Here is a 16,722-nt window from a genome sequence, read left to right as displayed (position 1 = left end):
TGACATGGGTGGACAGCTGGGGCCAGGGCCCCACTCATCAGGACCTGGGGGTCAAGGAGGTGGTAGGGGGACGGGGTGAGAACTCACCACTCAGTCTTGAGCCTCTGCCCCTCAGGGTGTCAGGCGGGGCCCTCCAGATCTGCCATCTCCCTCTACAGTCGTGCGGCCACTGGAAATGGAACTGAGGAGCAGCAGGATGACCTCGTGGTTGCAGCCAGTCCTGCAAGCCCATGGCCTTCCCTCTACGTGGCCCTGATCCACAGGGACTGACTGGACATCGACAGGCCCAGGTCCTTACCAATCTAAGCCCAGGCACATGGCCCCTCAGGGTTGAGGGGTGGCCCTGCTCGGGCTTAGCATCACCCCAGCACTGGATACCCCTTGGCTGCCACCCTCCTGCGTCCTGCTCTCGCCCTTTAACCTTCAGCCTGGCCCTGGCACAGTGGCCACCATGGCCCAGAGAACCCCCCAGCCAGGTGTCCATCATGTCTCTCTCCTCCTCAGGAGGGACATCAGCTTCCCCATCCCGACGAGACCCTCCAATGGTGGGGAAGCCCCACTCTGTCCCTCCCATGGGAGGAGGGGGATCCCCGCCCACCTGTGGTCTCGGCCAGGCCCTCCTGGCCGCCCCCTAAAACTGAAACCCCCCCACGTCCCCTGCTCCGGTTTTCTCTTGAGCACTTGACACCATGCAGTGCCCTTTTATTGTGCCGATGTCCACTGTTTCCTGAAGTTACCATGGGCGGTGGCGTCTCTTCTAGTTCACACCCTGGACGGCTCCTGGACACACAGCAGAAGCCCCTGAATAAAACCAAGTTGGAAACATCTGACTCCCAAGCATTCTGGTGCCAGCACTTTGGTGATGAAGACCCTGAGGTCTCAGGCACAGGCTGCCTGCCCAAGACGCCTCACCCACCTAGGCCACCGGCTCGGACCCCGAGGATCTGTGAGCCCCTCCAGTGCTGGAGACGCTGGGGAGCCCATCCCATCGGGGGAGGGCGAGGTGGTGTCCAGGACAATCCCATGTACCCTCTGAGTCGAGCCAGCCACCAAGGCCCCGGGACAGTAGCCCTGACATGAGATCTGCGCTCGCCTGTCCCGGCCAGTCTCCCCTGCCCATCTGGACTCCCAGTGAGAAGGCTGCACAGTGTCGTGCAACCTGCAGGTGGCACAAAGCCGCAGCCTGCCACTGAGCTGCGATGAGGCTGGGCAGAGGGGCACAGAGACAGCTCCTGTGACCCACTGTGCATACTCGGGACCCTAGTGGGCAGTTGGAGCCGGCCTGTCCACCGATCCCCACCTCATGGCTCATGACGTGTCGTCTTGTGACTTTGCTTCTGCCTGACAATAGGGAACAGTCACTGGACCGGCCTCTCCCTGGGACCCTCGTCAGCTGATGGAGGGGCTCCTCCTGGGCCCCAGGGTTGGGCATCTGACCTTCAGTCCAGAAATGAAGGTGGAGGCTGTAGGGCAGGGGGCTTCCCCAGCCTCAGGCAGGAGGCGCCCCGGCCCTGTAGCCTCCAGGCTCCAGCCACGGCCTAGGTTCTGCTGAGAAGCTGCCTTCCTGGGCTGACCTCCGGTCCTCAAGTTCCACAGGAGGCATCCCCCAGTTCTACACAGCAGGACAGCCTGAGGGGACAAATGACCTCAAAGAGAAGGGCTGGGACCTCCCAAGGGGTGGCACTGAGCAGAGAAGAGGAGGGGCCTGTGTTACAGCCACGCTCGTGGGAGGTGCAAGGTGTCATTTGAAAAATGCTCAACAGAAACATCTCAAAAACCATAAAACGTCAACTTTGACCCAGCAATCTGATGTCCAGGACGCCGCTGAGGAGACTGTCCAAAATAGGGCAAAAGCCACGTGTAAGCAACTGTGTTACAATCCTGATGTCCAACCTCAGCATCATATCGAGGATGCAGGTGCACTTCAGGGCGACCACACACTAATGCGAGTGGACATCCCACTTTCAGACCAGGACGCTGGGAAACATGAGACAATGCTACTCCATGTGAAAGAAGATGGAAGAGAGGAGGAACTCGGGCATGGATAAGAAAGGTGAGGCCATCCCTGAGTCTTCTTCCAGGGATCTCACAGGTTCCTGTGTCACGTTTAAGTCCTTGGTGAGTCTGTGCTGGTTTGTGGGGTGGATGGTGTGAGAGAAGAGTCCGTTTTCATTCTCCTGCATGCACATGTCCAGTTTTCCAGCACCATTGTTAAGAGACCGGCCTTTCCCTGTTGACTAATCTCGGCTCCCATGTTGAAGATCAGTTGACCGCATACGTATGGTGTCCTTCTGGGCTCTCGATTCTGTTCCGTTGGCCTGTGTGTCTGTCTCTATGCCAGCGCCACACTGTCTTCATTACTGTAGCTTTAGGATAGTTTGAACCAGGCAGCTGATGCCTCCAGCTGTGTTCTTCCTTCAAGATTGCTTTGGCTGTTCCGGGTCCTTGGTGACTCCACGTGAATTTAAGGATTGTTTTATCTACTTCTGTAAACTACCACTGTGATTTTTTTTTTTTTTTGAGGAATATTAGCCCTGAGCTAAATCTGCTGCCAATCCTCCTCTTTTTGCCGAGGAAGACTGGCCCTGAGCTAACATCAGTGCCCATCTCCCTCTACTTTATTTGTGGGACGCCCACCACAGCATGGCTTGCCAAGTGGTGCCATGTCCGCACCAGGGATTGGAACAGGTGAACCCTGTGTCGTCGAAGCAGAACATGTGAACTTAACTGCTGTGCCACCCAGCCGGCCCTACCATTGTGATTTTGATAGTGATGGCATTGAATCTGTAGACTGCTTTGTGTAGCATGGACATTTTAACAATAGTAACTCTTACAATCCACGAGCGCAGGATGTCTTTCCATGTATTTGTGTCTTTATCAGTTTCTTTGAGCAATGTCTTATCATTTTCAGCATACAAGTGTTTCATTCCCTTGGTTAATTTCATTCCTAAGTATTTTATTCTTTTTGATGCTATTGTAAATGGCATTATTTTCTTAAGCTCCTTTTTGGATAGTTCACTGTGGATGTGCAGAAAGGCAACAGATTTTTATACGTTGATTTTGTATCCTGCTCTTTTACTGAATTTGCTTATTAAATCTAACAGTTTTTTGTGGAGTCTTTAGGGTTTTCTACTTAAAAGATCAGTCGTCCACAAACACAGATAACGTTCCTTCTTCCTTTCCAATTTGGATGGCTTTGATTTCTGTTTCTTGCCTGATTGCTCTGGCTGAGGATTCCAGTACTGAAGAGAAGTGGAGAGAGTGGGCATCCTTGCCTTTATGACATCAGTTTTGGCAATGATTTTTGCACTTGACACCAAAAGCCAAGGCAACAAAGGCAAAAACAGACAACTGGGTCTACATCAAACTACAAAGCTTCTGCACACAAAGGAAACCATCAACAGAGTGAAAAGGCAACCTACGGAAAGAGAGAAAATATTTGCAAACCATAGAACTGATAAGGGGGTGATATGCAAAATATATGAGGAACTCCTACAACGCAATAGCAAAAACCCAATTTAAAAATGGACCAAGGACCTGCATAGACATTTCTCAGAAGAAACATACAGATGGCCAAGGGGTACATGAAAAGATGCTCAATATATCATCAGTGAAATGCAAGTCAAAGTCACACTGAGATGCCACCTCACACCCGTCAGAATGGCCATTATCAAGAACAGAAAATAACAGGTGCCTGCAAGGACGTGGAGAAAACGGAACCCATGTGTACTGTCGGTGGGAATGTAAGGTGGTGCAGCCACTATGAAAAAGAGTATGGAGGGCCCTCAAAAGATTAAAAATAGAATTACCACAGGAGCTAGAAATCCAGAAGAATTGAAATGAAGGTCTCAAGATGGGTCTTGCTCCCATGTTCACTGCAGCATCATTCACGACAGCCAGGATATGGAAACAACTCAAATGTCTGTTGGCAGAGGAATGGACACAGAAAACATCACCTGTACTCACAGCGGAATATCACCAGCCTTCAATAGCAAGGAAATCCTGCCACGTGTGACAATGCAGAGGCACCTCGAGGACGTGGTGCTGAGTGAAATAAGACAGTCACAGGAGGACAACAATCTAGGATTCTACTTCTCTGAAGCACTTCAGGTCGTCACTGTCACAGAAGCAGAGGATGGGATGATGGGAGCCAGGGGCTGGGGAGGGTGGGGTCGTCTAGCAGGCACAAAGTCTCAGTCACACAGGACGAGTCCGTTCTAGAGACCTGCTGTACGCCACCCTGCCCCAGGGTCACACACTGTGTGGTGCACTGAAAACTTGTCACGAGGAGCTTGTGTGTTCTTATGACAGTAAAACAAGGAAGAGAAAGAAAAGGCAGGTGAACAGGAGACACAGAATAAGATACCGAGAACAACCCAGACACACGTGTGATTACATGCAGCTGCGAGAGGACCAGCGCACTGGCTGAAAGCAGGGTTCTAAATAAAGCGAGACGAAGTAAGGTCCCGCTGAAAGCTGTTTATGACAAACCCACGTAAACATGCACACAGGGATGGTGGAGGGGGAGAAGGACATGCCACAAGGAGAGTCCGAGTTGGACCTGGGTCAGAGCCAGCGTCGGGAACACGAGCTGTCTGGGGACACACTTCACCAGGACGCCATGGGTCCCGCACGGCGTTCATCTCACGGCCTCAGCACACAGGCAAACTGACGAGCCCGAGGGGACGAGTGTGTGATGACAGGAGAAGCTAGAAGACAACTTGTTCGTTATGTCAATGAGTCACAGAACTGAGCGAAGCCACAGCCGTCTGGAACAGCACAGGGACAGGCTCCATCGGTGACACACACAGAATGCTCCCCCGGAGTTGGAGGCAGTCTGTGCGTCTCCAGCACACATGAGTCCATGACAGAAATGGATCAGACCCCAGGGAAGAAGCACACCTCAGCAAACCCTGCAGAATCTGGACCTTCTGGAAACACCTGCTGAGCACAGCGACATTAAGTGAGGAGCCGTTTATGAAAGGACAACTAAAAGCCCAGAGCTTTCCCATCCTCCTGCTCTGGCCGTGTCCAGGAACCACCTCGGCCTCCTCCTGCAGGGGCCGCAGGGGGCTTGGGGAGGGGTGAGAGAAGAGGGCGCAGGCTCTGTGGGCTCATGGCACAGGGGCCTTCACTGGGGTCGGCTGGATGTCTGCGGTGAGAGTGCACAGCCTGAGCCCAGTCTGGGGCTTGGTCCCATTCTGCCGAGGCCGGCGCTCCAGGGCCAAGAGGGGCAGGGCCCCGGCGTCCTTCTGAAGGGCTGTGAGCAGATGACACTTGGGCTTGTGAAGACCACGCACGAGCGCATCCACGCACAAGCAAACGACAGGGGACCCTCCGGGCACGGCCAGCTCCCTGAGAGGCCAAGAAGCACAGAGATAAGCAGCCCTGCTTTCCTCGCACACGCGGGTGCCTTTGCACACACGTGAGCACACGTGTCTGCAGACCCGCCCGAGAAGCGCAACGACCGCACGACGTGACCACGTAAACCATGCACGCGACGTTCTGGCCAACGTCCCCTGTCCACCAACGTGCCCCTCGCGGCTGCCACCACAGCGAGTCTTCTGTTTCCCGGCTCCATTGATCCGGCCAGAAAGACGACGCTCGCGGGGCGCTGATTTCCGCCGCCTTCTGCGGAGAGCCGCGGGCATCGTGTCACGCACACACGGTCATCGCGGTGCTGGCTCTGGGCCACGTGGACGTCCGCGGATGATGTCCAGCTGGCAGCGGGATCCGGGACTCTGGGGGGAGCAGGGGAGACGCGGCTGTGGGAGGCTCTGCAGGCGGGTGGTGTTTAAACCACCAGACGGGCCTCTTGGGCCGGGCCAGGTGGCCGCGGTGGGGACGGGGCTCGGGGTCAGCGCGGTGAGCGAGGTGCAGGCCGCGGGGCGCCTCCTGGCGGGGCACCGCAGAGGAGCTGAGGCTGCTCGGTGGAAGCGCCCTTGGCCCGGGCCCCTCCTCAGAAGCGGCAGAATTTTCCAGAGATGTTCCAAAGTGTCTACACCCGCGCGTGTATTCGCGCACACGGCGGGTGTCCACGCCCTCAGGGCGTCCGCTCCCGAGGACCCGCCCGGAGAGGCCGGCCTGAGCTCCTGGGTGGCGACGTCCCCGTCCGCGTTCTCCGCGCTGCTCCCGGCTTGGGCCACAGCAACGGCCGGACCGCGGGTCCTCAGGAGACGCCGCCGCTTCCGGGCCTGGACCCGCAACGGACAGAAGCGAGGAGCCGTTGGAGGGCGCGTGCGCAGACGCGGGAGACGCCGCCAGTTCCTGCTCCGGACCCGCGCAGAGCAGACACGAGGAGCCGCCGGAGGGCGCGTGCGCAGACGCGGGAGATGCCGCTGCTTCCCGCCCTGCACCCGCGCCGGATAGACGCGAGGAGCCGTCGGAGGGCGCGTGCGCAGATGCGGGAGACGCCACCGCCTCCCGTCCCGGACCTGCGCAGAGCAGACGTGAGGAGCCGCCGGAGGGCGCGTGCGCAGGCCGTGCGGCCCCTCCCGTCGTTTCAGGTTCTTTGTCCCCCGAAAAGTTGCGAGAGCCGGTTAAAACCAGAGCGGGCGTCCGGGCGGCGCGCACTCGCTCCCTGTCCGGAGGGTTGGCTGCGGCCGGGCGGCGCGTCCCCACCCCGTCAGCCCGCCCGTCTCTGCCCCTCTCTGTGCGTCTCTGTCTCTCTGTCTGTGTCTCTCTCTCCGTCTCTACTCCACCGGCTACCTCAGGTTCAGGCTCCTCAAGTCCCTTCGAGGCCCGTGTCACCGACCCCGTCGCCGTGCCCGTCTTCACCGTCCCCTCCTGGCCCGCGGAGCCGGCCGCGTCGTCCCTGTCGCACGTCCCGAGTGGCGCGCGTGTGGACAGCGCTCCGGGCCGCGCTGCGCCTCCGCCGGCGGCGGGCGGGCCTCACGCCCTTCAGTGGCTCTGGCGGTGACGGCGCCGCGCCCACGCCGTGGGGTCCCCGCCTCTCGGGTGGGCGCGGGGCCGCTCCGCGTCCTTCCCTCCCCGTCGGGGGAGCCGTCGACTTGCCTGGCTGCTCCTCCTCAGGGTGGCGACCCCGGCCGGGCCCGGGGAGACGAGGCGGGAAGCGGCGCGTCCTCCGGCTGCTTGCGCCCCGCAGCCTCGGCCGCCCCAGGACACGCCGCCCCCGGGCCAGCGTGGCAGCCGGGCCCCCGCGTGGGCTGTGGCGGGCGTCCGTGACCTGCTGGGATGGCGCCCGCCCCTCGTGAAGCCGCTCCGGCTCCCCGAGTCCCCGGGGCTCCAGGAGGTCAGGCGGCGCCTCGCGCGGTCGTCCTGAGGCGATGGGCAGAGAAATGAGACAGTGTCTGCCGCTCCTCCCGAGTCCAGCGATGCCAGTCGGCGCCACCCGGTCGTCTTCCCGGAGAAAGCGGCCCGGAGTCACAAAGGGGGTGATTTCCCAACGCCCCCAAGTCCGAGCCGGAAAGGATGCTGCTGCCGGGGATGCCGGGCTCCCACATCCTGAAACTCCTAGTTATCCTTAAACCCGGTCCCTCAGCGCCCTCTCATGTCAAAACTCCCAGCAGGACCACGGCAGGGGCGCCTCCTCCACCGGAGAGCAGCGTCCACAGACACCCCAGTGACGACCCGCTGAACGGCGACAGGCGGGCGCCCTCCTCTGAGCGTGCGGCGGGACCGGGCTGTCGGCTCTGCGCTCCCCTCAGCCCCACAAGTTCCAGCCCCTCCGCAAGGTGAGGAAACCAGCAGATGGGGAAGGAAGAAAGCAAACTGCCTCTGTGCACAGGACGTGCTTGTCCCCATGGAAGAGCTCAGGGCATCGACAGAAGCCCGCCTAGAACGAGGCGGGAGCTCAGCAAGGTCCCGGAATACAGGTCAGGCCGCTGAAACCACCGGGCTCTGCGCACTGACAGTGACCATGGGGAACCGAGGTGAAAACACAACACCATTTGGCATCTCTCCCCAGGAAATAAGATGCTCAGGAAGAAACCTATACGGAACTGTGTGCTGAAAATCACAAAATGCTGACAAAAGAAATCTCAGAGACCCAGATAAACGAGAGACACCCGTGTTCACGGACCAGAAGACAACAAGGGAACATGCCAGGTCTCCTCAATAAAACTGACCTTGTCAAAATTAAAAACTTTTGTTCTGGGAGACCTTGTGGGACATTTGGTCCTGTCCAGGGCATCCACGGAGACATTTGGTCCCTGTTTTGTTAAAGAATAGAAACATTCAACTCTGTTAAAATTTTACGTTATTATTATTATAATTCATGATGAATTTTGGGTTTCACATTTATTCTTGTTCTTCCTCATCTTGAAGTTCGGCAGTTACTCTTAAGTCGATGAGCAGTTGCTCTCAAGTATATATCAGCCTGATTAGTGGCTTTATATTCCTTATATCTGTAAACAATTTCAGTTACACGAATTTGATTGTGTTGGTATCATTGTGAGTTGGCGGCTCTAATTGCGTGTGACCACCCAGAACCAGGATGGTAACTTGTTCATTGCTTTCCTGATCGTCTTTTAACACTTCCATAAATGTCCACCTTGAGGGCTGGTGCAGCACCAGCAGCTCTGGAAATGTGTTACACCAGCCTTCCGCTGCGTCGTTCATCCTGTGATCGCCGTTCAGTCCTGAGGCATAGACATGCCAAGTTCCTGATGGAAATCTTGGGGCTTCTGGTCTTCTGCTTCTGCCACGCCTTCCACGGACACACGTGCTCTCAACATAACCTGTTAGGTCATCTAAGTTTTCTTCTGCGTTCTCCACAATGTATTCAAAATTTCATTTACATCTTCCAAAGGCACAAATGGAAGTCCAGACAACATGGACGCACACTTACGGCTGTCACTTTCCATTGTCCTACACTCGTGTGTTAGATCCAGAGAAGGTACTTTTTGCCACAGTGATTGTGGAAAGTGACACAAGCATCGTTTTACTTGTGCATTTGGTAGGAGTAGTTGAATCGCATGCATGTTTGCAATCTCGAAATCCATCATGTGCGATGAAGGGTTAACGTCAGGATTTCTTTCCCCAGCAAACGTGAATGCTTTCTCCTGCATGTGTCTGTAAATGTCTCCCCGCCTTTTCCTCTTCGTGCGTAAGTCACTGGCGTCGTACAACCTAGTCCTACAGCGTGCACAGTAGATAGTTGAGTGCACTGTGTCGGTGCCGGCTGAAGGTGCCCTCACTGAATGCTGTTGTACTGCCACTTAAATATCGGATACTGTCGTAGGTTGTGTAAATTAGAATTCTCTCGTCATCTTGAGCACCAGAATCGTGCATAAGAAGTGGTTCTCTGAGTCTGGTCACTTTATAGCCTTCTGGAATCGCAATGTCATACAGTGAAATTGGGACTGGGGGTCGATGTTTGTTTTGAATCCTATTTACTTGCTTCTGTCTGAGTTTCTTTCTGGAAGCACTAGCAGGACCTCTTCATCATGAATACCATGGAGAATCATCCAGGCGCCTGCGATGGTGCTGCATGTGGGTCTTCTGTGCCTCGTTCTAACCTCCTCAGGGTTTTCCTTGCTTCCTCTTGACACTACGCAGTGTGATGTTTTCCTGTCACGTCTTGAGTGACTGTCCTGTCGTGCAAACCTCGACTAGCTGTATATTGGGCCTGTAGAGTCTCCCCTCTCACAGCCCTGGGACCTTTCACTGCTATCTCTGTTGAAGGAATGGCAATGGTAACAAAACCATTACACTGTTGCCCTGGCTTTTCTTTTTGTGAGCACGCTATTTCTGCCATATTCCACTGAGAACTTTCAAATAAAGATGTCATATTGTCAGGCAGCAGAAGAGGGGTTATTTTCTTCTTTTGTGGCCGTCTGACTAGCTCACAGGTTTACTTGTAGGGGAACCTTACTAATGTCTTATGGATTCCACACCCCACTTGGCCTGGCTGGGTCACCCACTAACACCTCTCCAAATAGTGGAGACATTTCTTGTGGTCTACCGCGATCCTACCTGCACAGGACTTTGACTCAAGGGAAATATCTCCAACTAGCCCTGGCAGTGGGGTAATTGTGGAGGAGAATTAGATGCCTGGTATCCCTCATGGCGGCCATGACACAGGCCTCTCTGCGGGAGAGAACACGGTGAGTTGCTCTGTCATGTGTTCACATCGACGTGTTCATTTCAGTGTGTTCCCAGCCAGTTCACATAGCACGTGACGCCACTCCTCCTTCCAAACTTGTCCAGAGTGACGCACCAGCCATGTCCACCCAGATGCCCAGCGACATGGTTACGCCCCACATCTCGAGGTCCTGCCCTCAATGTGCCATTCTCTGCGCCCCTGACTGTAGGACTTTTTCCCCAGGCACGGAGTGGACGTTGATCCTGCTCTTCTCGGGATTGTACCCACCCATCTACCAACCCCTGTGCTGCTACCCGTGAGTGTCCCAGGCAAGAAGGGGGATTATGGGCAGGACAACCACAGCGCAGTTACTGGACCAGTGAAGCAGGATGGTACTTTTATTTATTCATCTTGCAAACCAAAAGTGTAAGTCAACGTTGTGGGCTCTTTGAACCCAGGGACGTTTTCTACACGTGGACGTTTCAGACAGGACCAGATGTTTGCAAATCCTTCATTCCCGCTGGTCCTTTCATCATCTTTAGGTCCACTGAGTTGGCTCCCGAGCACCTGCTGTGACGTGGTCCAGGGATCAAGAGCCACCAGGGCTGCTGGTTGGCTATTTCAGCCACAGCTACCTCGCGACACCCATAGGTCAGTGATGACACTGGACTGCGGCTCCCCCCATGTCTCACCCGGGCAATGGGGACAGACTCCAGAAAGCTGCTGCAGTGAGCCCACGGCCTCCAGCGGTGCCTCCCAGCCTCTCACAGAAGATACGGCCACAGGTGGGAGGGGCTCTGCCACCTCTGCCCCCAGGCCTCAGGAGGGCGTGGGGCAGGACCTAATTCACCTCGGGACTGGAACTGAATGGCTCTGCGGTTCAGGAAGGCTGGGGAGGAGGAGAAACTGGAGACTCCAGGGCCGCCCCCCATCAACCAGGAGAGCCAAATCATCCTGTCCCCTGCCCCTTCCTGCCTCGGCTGCAATCCCCCTCAGAAGTCTTCTCCTCACCCTGGCCCGCCTTGTGGGCATCCAGCCACATGGGCCCCAGGCCACTGACAGGCTGCTGATGCCAGCCTGCATCTGCCCCTGCCTCCAGAGCCCCTTGGACCTGCAGGTGGCTCACTCTGCGTGCCCCAACTGTGGTCTTCTCCTCCACCTGCTCCCCTCCCATCTTGGTGAACAGCCCCAGGATCCATCTGGAAGCCAGAGAACCATCCTGTGTGGCTCCCTCTTCCCTCCTGCTTCCGCATCAGGCATTGCGCTCCCTCTTAGCTTCTCTCTCTGCGCCAACTCTCTGGGCACTTTCCCGCATGTCCATGTCAGCCTGACCCATCCCCTGATCTGCCATGTACACCAGATCCCCTCCGACCCACACCGGGTGTTGCCACACGTACCTCCATCAGATCATCGATGCTGGTTCATCATTCATGTGGGAGAAATCTCTAATCCGTGTGCACAAGGAAACAAGCAGATAGGTTAATCATGGTTAGTGTGGCTTCTACGAGTATAACAGCAACTACAGAAAAGAACTAAATGTCTGAATCAATGGAGACTAGGTTGAGCTGCATGTAACAGAAAAAATGACTGACACAAACATGGGCGATTTATTCTCCTACAAAAAAGCAGTCGAGAGAGGTTACTAGTTTAGGACGGAAATGGCCAAGGGAACGCAGGGAAGGTAAAGAGAGGGATTCATCAAACGAGGCGGGAGTGCGTGGATTGGACAGGGCACACAAGGCTAACACGGAACTGAAGAGCGGCTGCTTTGCTGCTTTGAAAAAGCTGAAGTCCAGAGCGCCAATGGGGGAGGCATCGGCCAGAAGCAAGAGATGAAAACGTGGAATTAACATTTCAAGGAAATTTAAAAAATCAACATGTTTAATGTTGGCAAGTGAAAAATTAAACAACATAGCTAACAGGAAAGAGTTTTCTAGGAACGCACATGTCGCCATTACTATAAGTGACACCAGAAGAACTGGCACATCTAACAGAGCAGTGACTGTGGAATCATCTGGAAAGTTGTGAGAGCCCCCACAGGGAGGAAGCCACCTTGTGTGAGTTCCCAGTCGGTTCCCTCCAGTTCCTTCATGAGCAACCACGCACACATTGCTTAGAGTTGTTAGAGAGCAAAGAAAGAAAGGAAAGTCCTTTCAGGAGGCCACCATCAGGTTGCTGTGAAAACCTGACAAAAGTGGGACAGTAGCAGAGAATTACAGCCTCGCTCACTAACAGAAAGGATGCCAAGTTGCTGAATGAAAACTGCTGAGTCAAATCCACATCACATTTACACAATGACGTGTCGTGGCAGTAAATGACTCGTACCCAGCCTGCAAATATGCCCAATTGATAAATCTACTAAAATACTTTACCACATTGATTGAAGGGAAAAAAAACCCATCTGATCATCTCCCCGTTCCTGAAAAGGTGTTGATAAAAGTCACCAATACTTGATAAGTAATAATAAATGGGAACAAATGGATGACTCCCTACTGTGATGTAAACACACGCGCACACACACATGTGCGTGTTTTCCTGTAACTGTGTGCATCCGTGTTGATAGTGTCAAGTCTCTTTCATGCCCAGGAGTGAAAGAAGTTTTTTCTGGACGAGAATACCTGAGAAGAAGGATGCCAGGGCTTAGCTGTCAGAGCTTCAGGGGCTGCGGTGTGGCTGAGCTGGGGAGGGGTTACTCTCCCGTGGGCGAGTGGGCTCCTCACCGGAAATGCTTATCTCCTGCCCCTGGGGGCCCTGGCCCCCTCCCACTGAACCTCCGCTTGGGCCTCAGGGGCTCTTGTTGAATCGAGTACACCCATATCTGTCCCTCCTGACGTCTCCTTCTTGGGCCAAGAGGAGAGATCTGTAAATTCTGGGCAGAAAGAAGAAACGAAGCAGTTGTCTGGTGTGTCATGTGTGGCTCTCCTGGCCCATGAGGCAGGACTCCCTGTCCCGTCTGTTTGAAAGGCGGTGGATCCAGATGCTCTGGGGTTCACACTTTCTATGGCTATAAAGAACAGTTGTACAAATGTAAGGAAAGCGTGGACTCAATGCACCTTTGATTCGTCTAGTGTGCAATGCTGTGATCAGGGTGTGCATCCTACTGCACTGACCTGTCACCTGAACTGGTGCCCACTCGGCTCAAGCTGGGGCTCCAGCTGCGAGCACTGGGGCACGTGTGCGGCCCTCAGCCTGCACAGCTGCAGTCAGTGTGAACCGCCTGCAGTTTGCACTGTCTTCTTCACTTCTGTAATGTGCAAATAGATGCTCACCTGGCCTGTGTGAAGAGCACCCCACCCTCTCGGGACTTGCAGCTGACACGTGCTGCATCGTCTCTTCATCGCTCCTCTCTCCCTCCCCAGAGGGTTGGAGCCCCAGAACAGTGTCTCTGTCGTTTGGTCCCTGCTCCATTCTGTGTCAACAATAGCCACAGCACAGTGCAGACTCAATCAGGACTTGGGAACGAGTGCATGGACCCGCACAGCCTGAACTGCTCAGCACAGGGGTCTCAGGTGGCAAATGGGAGCCCCACCTGCTGCACTACTGGTGAACTAGCTCGGCTCAGAGGGGCTGCCAGGGGGCACTGTTGGCCGGGAGACATCGGTGGGTTCTCTGAAGCACAGCAGGAGGGTCCAGTGACCACAGGCAATTGGATGCTCAGCTCAGCTCCAGCCCTGGATGGAGGTGACAGCCCTGGCATAGGAGAGCCTCAGGAGGTTGAGTGGCTGTCAGTGGCACTGAGGTAAGGACAAAGCTTGGTTCCCGTAGAAATCTGTGAACTGAGTGTTATTTCCATTTGTTTTTGTATTTGTCTTCTGGAGCCAGGAGCAACGCCAGTGCAAAGGTCCTGAGGTTCCAACAAGCTCGAGTCTGGAGGGTTTGTTTGGCACTCAGGGAGCAAGAGAGAGAGTTAGAGGAATGGGGATGACGTGGGCAGGATTGGTGAGGGCTGAAGGCAATCAGGGCAGCATGGGTGGGATTACCAGGAACACAGCAATGAGAGTTCAGGCATGAAGACGGTGCAGGTGAAACGTGCATGTGTCACCATTACCCCTGCCACTTCTAAAGGAAAGGCCGCCTGTGTGGGCCTAATGTGCCCTCCATGATCCACTTTTCGTCCAGGGACCACCTTTCATTTCGCGCTGGCCCTGAGCCGCCCTGTCTCCCCTCACAGGGCTGGGTGCTGGGTTCCCCGGAAATCCTCCCGGATCTCTACTCACGGCCTCCGGCCACACTCTCACACAACCATGGGCCCATTTCCATCTTCTCATGGGATGGAGCCCCTGCTGGGTCTAAGACAGGTCCCAGAGCCACCTTCCTTAGTGGCACCAACTAGGTGTTCTGGATTTCAGAAAGGAAAGCATCAAGCCACTTATTGGTCTTGACCCAAAGCTGGGACAGCCTGACATTTCACGACTCTGGATTTGATGGAGTGGGAAGAACGCAGCACCTGGAGGAAATGAACCTGACTCTGACGTGTCTCCTCCAGACCATGACAGTGACAGAAATCACAGAGAGCGGAGAACATGTTCAGGGACACCTTAGGGACGCAATCAGCCACATCCAGAAAGTCGGAAACTTTACAGGAAAAATAACCCTGTTTTCTTCAACAAGTAATGGGCATTAAGAAACAAGCACCGAGGTAATTGCCAGGGTCTAGACTGGGTTTAGAAACATCAACCGACCGAATGGATCTGCGGAACTTGTTTGCATCATCATTTGAACAAACCAACTTTGATTCAGTTGGGGAAAGTGGAGCTCTCACTGGTGTCAACTGACATTGTGGAGTCGCAGTGAGCAGCGTGAGATGTCAGGATAACACGGATGGTGTTAATGAAAGGCTTTACTGTTGGAGACTTGTGCGCAGGTATTTATGGGGGAAGTGATGTGACGTCTGCTGTAGAATGTTACAGCAGAGATGATGCAGGTGGAGCGGGGTAGATGCAACCCAGTTGGTGAACGCAGATGTACTGAGCTTGTATGATCCGCACAGGGAGTCAGGGGTCTCTTCCCCACATCCGGGGATTCACAGGAGACCCCGGGCTCTGAGTTACTTGTCATCCTGTGCCGATTCTGTGCTCTCCAGTCTCAGAGAGATGGTCTACTCTGGGGGTCTCTTTTTCATCTGTCCTGTGTTTTGTTCTGTGGGGCTCCTCAATCTGAGGGTCTGTCTTCCCACAAGTCTCAGCATCCTGACTCTTGAGCTCTCTCACTGTCTTCCCTGATGATGAATTCCTCAGAAATTCTTCACCTCATTGTCTGGCCCACCCATCTTCCTTTAGTGATGATTTCTCATTTCACATTGAACCTTTATATTACTTAGTTACTCTGGTTAAATTTATTTCTGAAACAATTTTTTATCCCAAGTCTCTCTAGTAACTTTTCAGAATATTGTATTTCTTAGTCATAAGTTTATGATATCTTATTTTTTAGCAGATTAAATGAAAAATTTTATTTTTCTGAACGTTCCAAAATCTCATAAACATCTGTATCTGATCCTCCCTTCCTCCTCCCCTCCTTCCTTTCTTTTTTTTCTTTTATTTTCTGCTGATGCTCAAAAAAGGTACCTTTTTTCCTGATCTTTAAAAATTCGTCATTGTTTGGATCTCATATGCAATTGAAATGTGTTTGTGGATACACTGGAGTCATGAATTTAAAGTAAGTTCTTCCAGAAATAATTTTCATTTGTTTTGACCATGTTACTTGGAATGCCATGAACTTAAGAAATCAGAAACTGGACTCTTGGCCAGAATTCTGAGCCACACAGATGTTTAAATTTCCCCTGTGAGCTCCTCCTTGGGCCACAGCTCATCACCTTCCTTTCTTCTAGGCCCCCACACGCAGTGGGAGCCTCGGTTTCTTTACTATTTGACACCTTACTGTCTAGTTCAGGCTTCCGGTGAGGTTGTCTGTGCTCATCTGAGATCTCTGACTTGGCTTTCTGTCTTGTGGTCACTCGTGCTTCTGACGCCAGAGCCGCAGATCACTAGAACTGGCCAAGGCCCCTTCAGTGCCACTGGCTTCATTGTATACTTATCTGTCAGTTTGCTGGGGCAGCTGTAACAAAGTACCACAGACTCAGCTACTTGAACAGCAGAAGTGTATCATCTCAGTTCTGGAGACTGAAAGTCTGAGATCCAGGTGTTGACAGATTCCTTCTGAGTCTGTGAGGGAGAATCCGTTCCAGGCCTCTCTCCTGGCTCCTTGTGGTCTGCCGGCCATCTTTGGCGTTCTTGGCTTGTAGGAGCATCAGCACGGTTTCTGCCTGTGTCTTCACGTGGTGTCCCCCCTGTGCACACATCTGTCTCCAAATGTTCTCTTTTTGTAACACAAATCCTACTGGATTAGGGCCCACCCTAATAACATCATTTTAACTTGATTAGTTCTGTAAGGACCCTATCTCCAAATAAGGTCACATTCTGAGATACTGGAGGTTAGGACTTGAACATAGGAGTTTTTTTCTTTTTTGGAGGAGAGTGGACACAACCCACCCATAACCACTTCCAACAATGCAGTCAACTTTTCCACAGATTTAGCATCTGATGATTCCCCTTATTTTCTTGTTATGCTAACCATGCTTTGGGGGGAAAAGCTGTAGTGTAATTAAGAGAAAAAGAGAGAAACACACAAATTTCCAAAATAAGCAGTGAAAATGGGGCGCTCATAAAGAGCCTACAAAC

At 53.8% G+C, this 16,722-nt stretch overlaps 1 protein-coding gene across 5 annotated transcripts in view; it reads right to left on the bottom strand.

Annotated features, from left to right (window-relative positions):
* LOC102150960 (USP6 N-terminal-like protein) overlaps nt 1-5,427 on the bottom strand; it is a 33,945-nt gene extending 28,518 nt beyond the window's left edge. The window contains exons 1-3 of one of the 5 annotated variants that reach the window (XM_070230265.1): nt 1,301-5,427; nt 738-801; nt 88-181 (exon numbers count right to left, since the gene is read on the bottom strand). The gene's annotated coding sequence lies outside the window, so the exon portion shown is untranslated. Of the gene's footprint in view, nt 1-87; nt 211-737; nt 802-1,300 lie in introns of those variants that run through there. The other 4 variants (XM_070230268.1, XM_070230266.1, XM_070230267.1 and 1 more) reach the window with 4 other exon arrangements.
* Nucleotides 5,428-16,722: the final 11,295 nt, after the last annotated feature.

This window comes from Equus caballus, chromosome 12, assembly GCF_041296265.1.
Source record: "Equus caballus isolate H_3958 breed thoroughbred chromosome 12, TB-T2T, whole genome shotgun sequence".
Taxonomy (NCBI): Eukaryota; Metazoa; Chordata; class Mammalia; order Perissodactyla; family Equidae; genus Equus; species Equus caballus.
The sequence above is the reverse complement of the archived record's forward strand: the minus strand, read 5'-3'. Positions and strand labels throughout refer to the sequence as shown.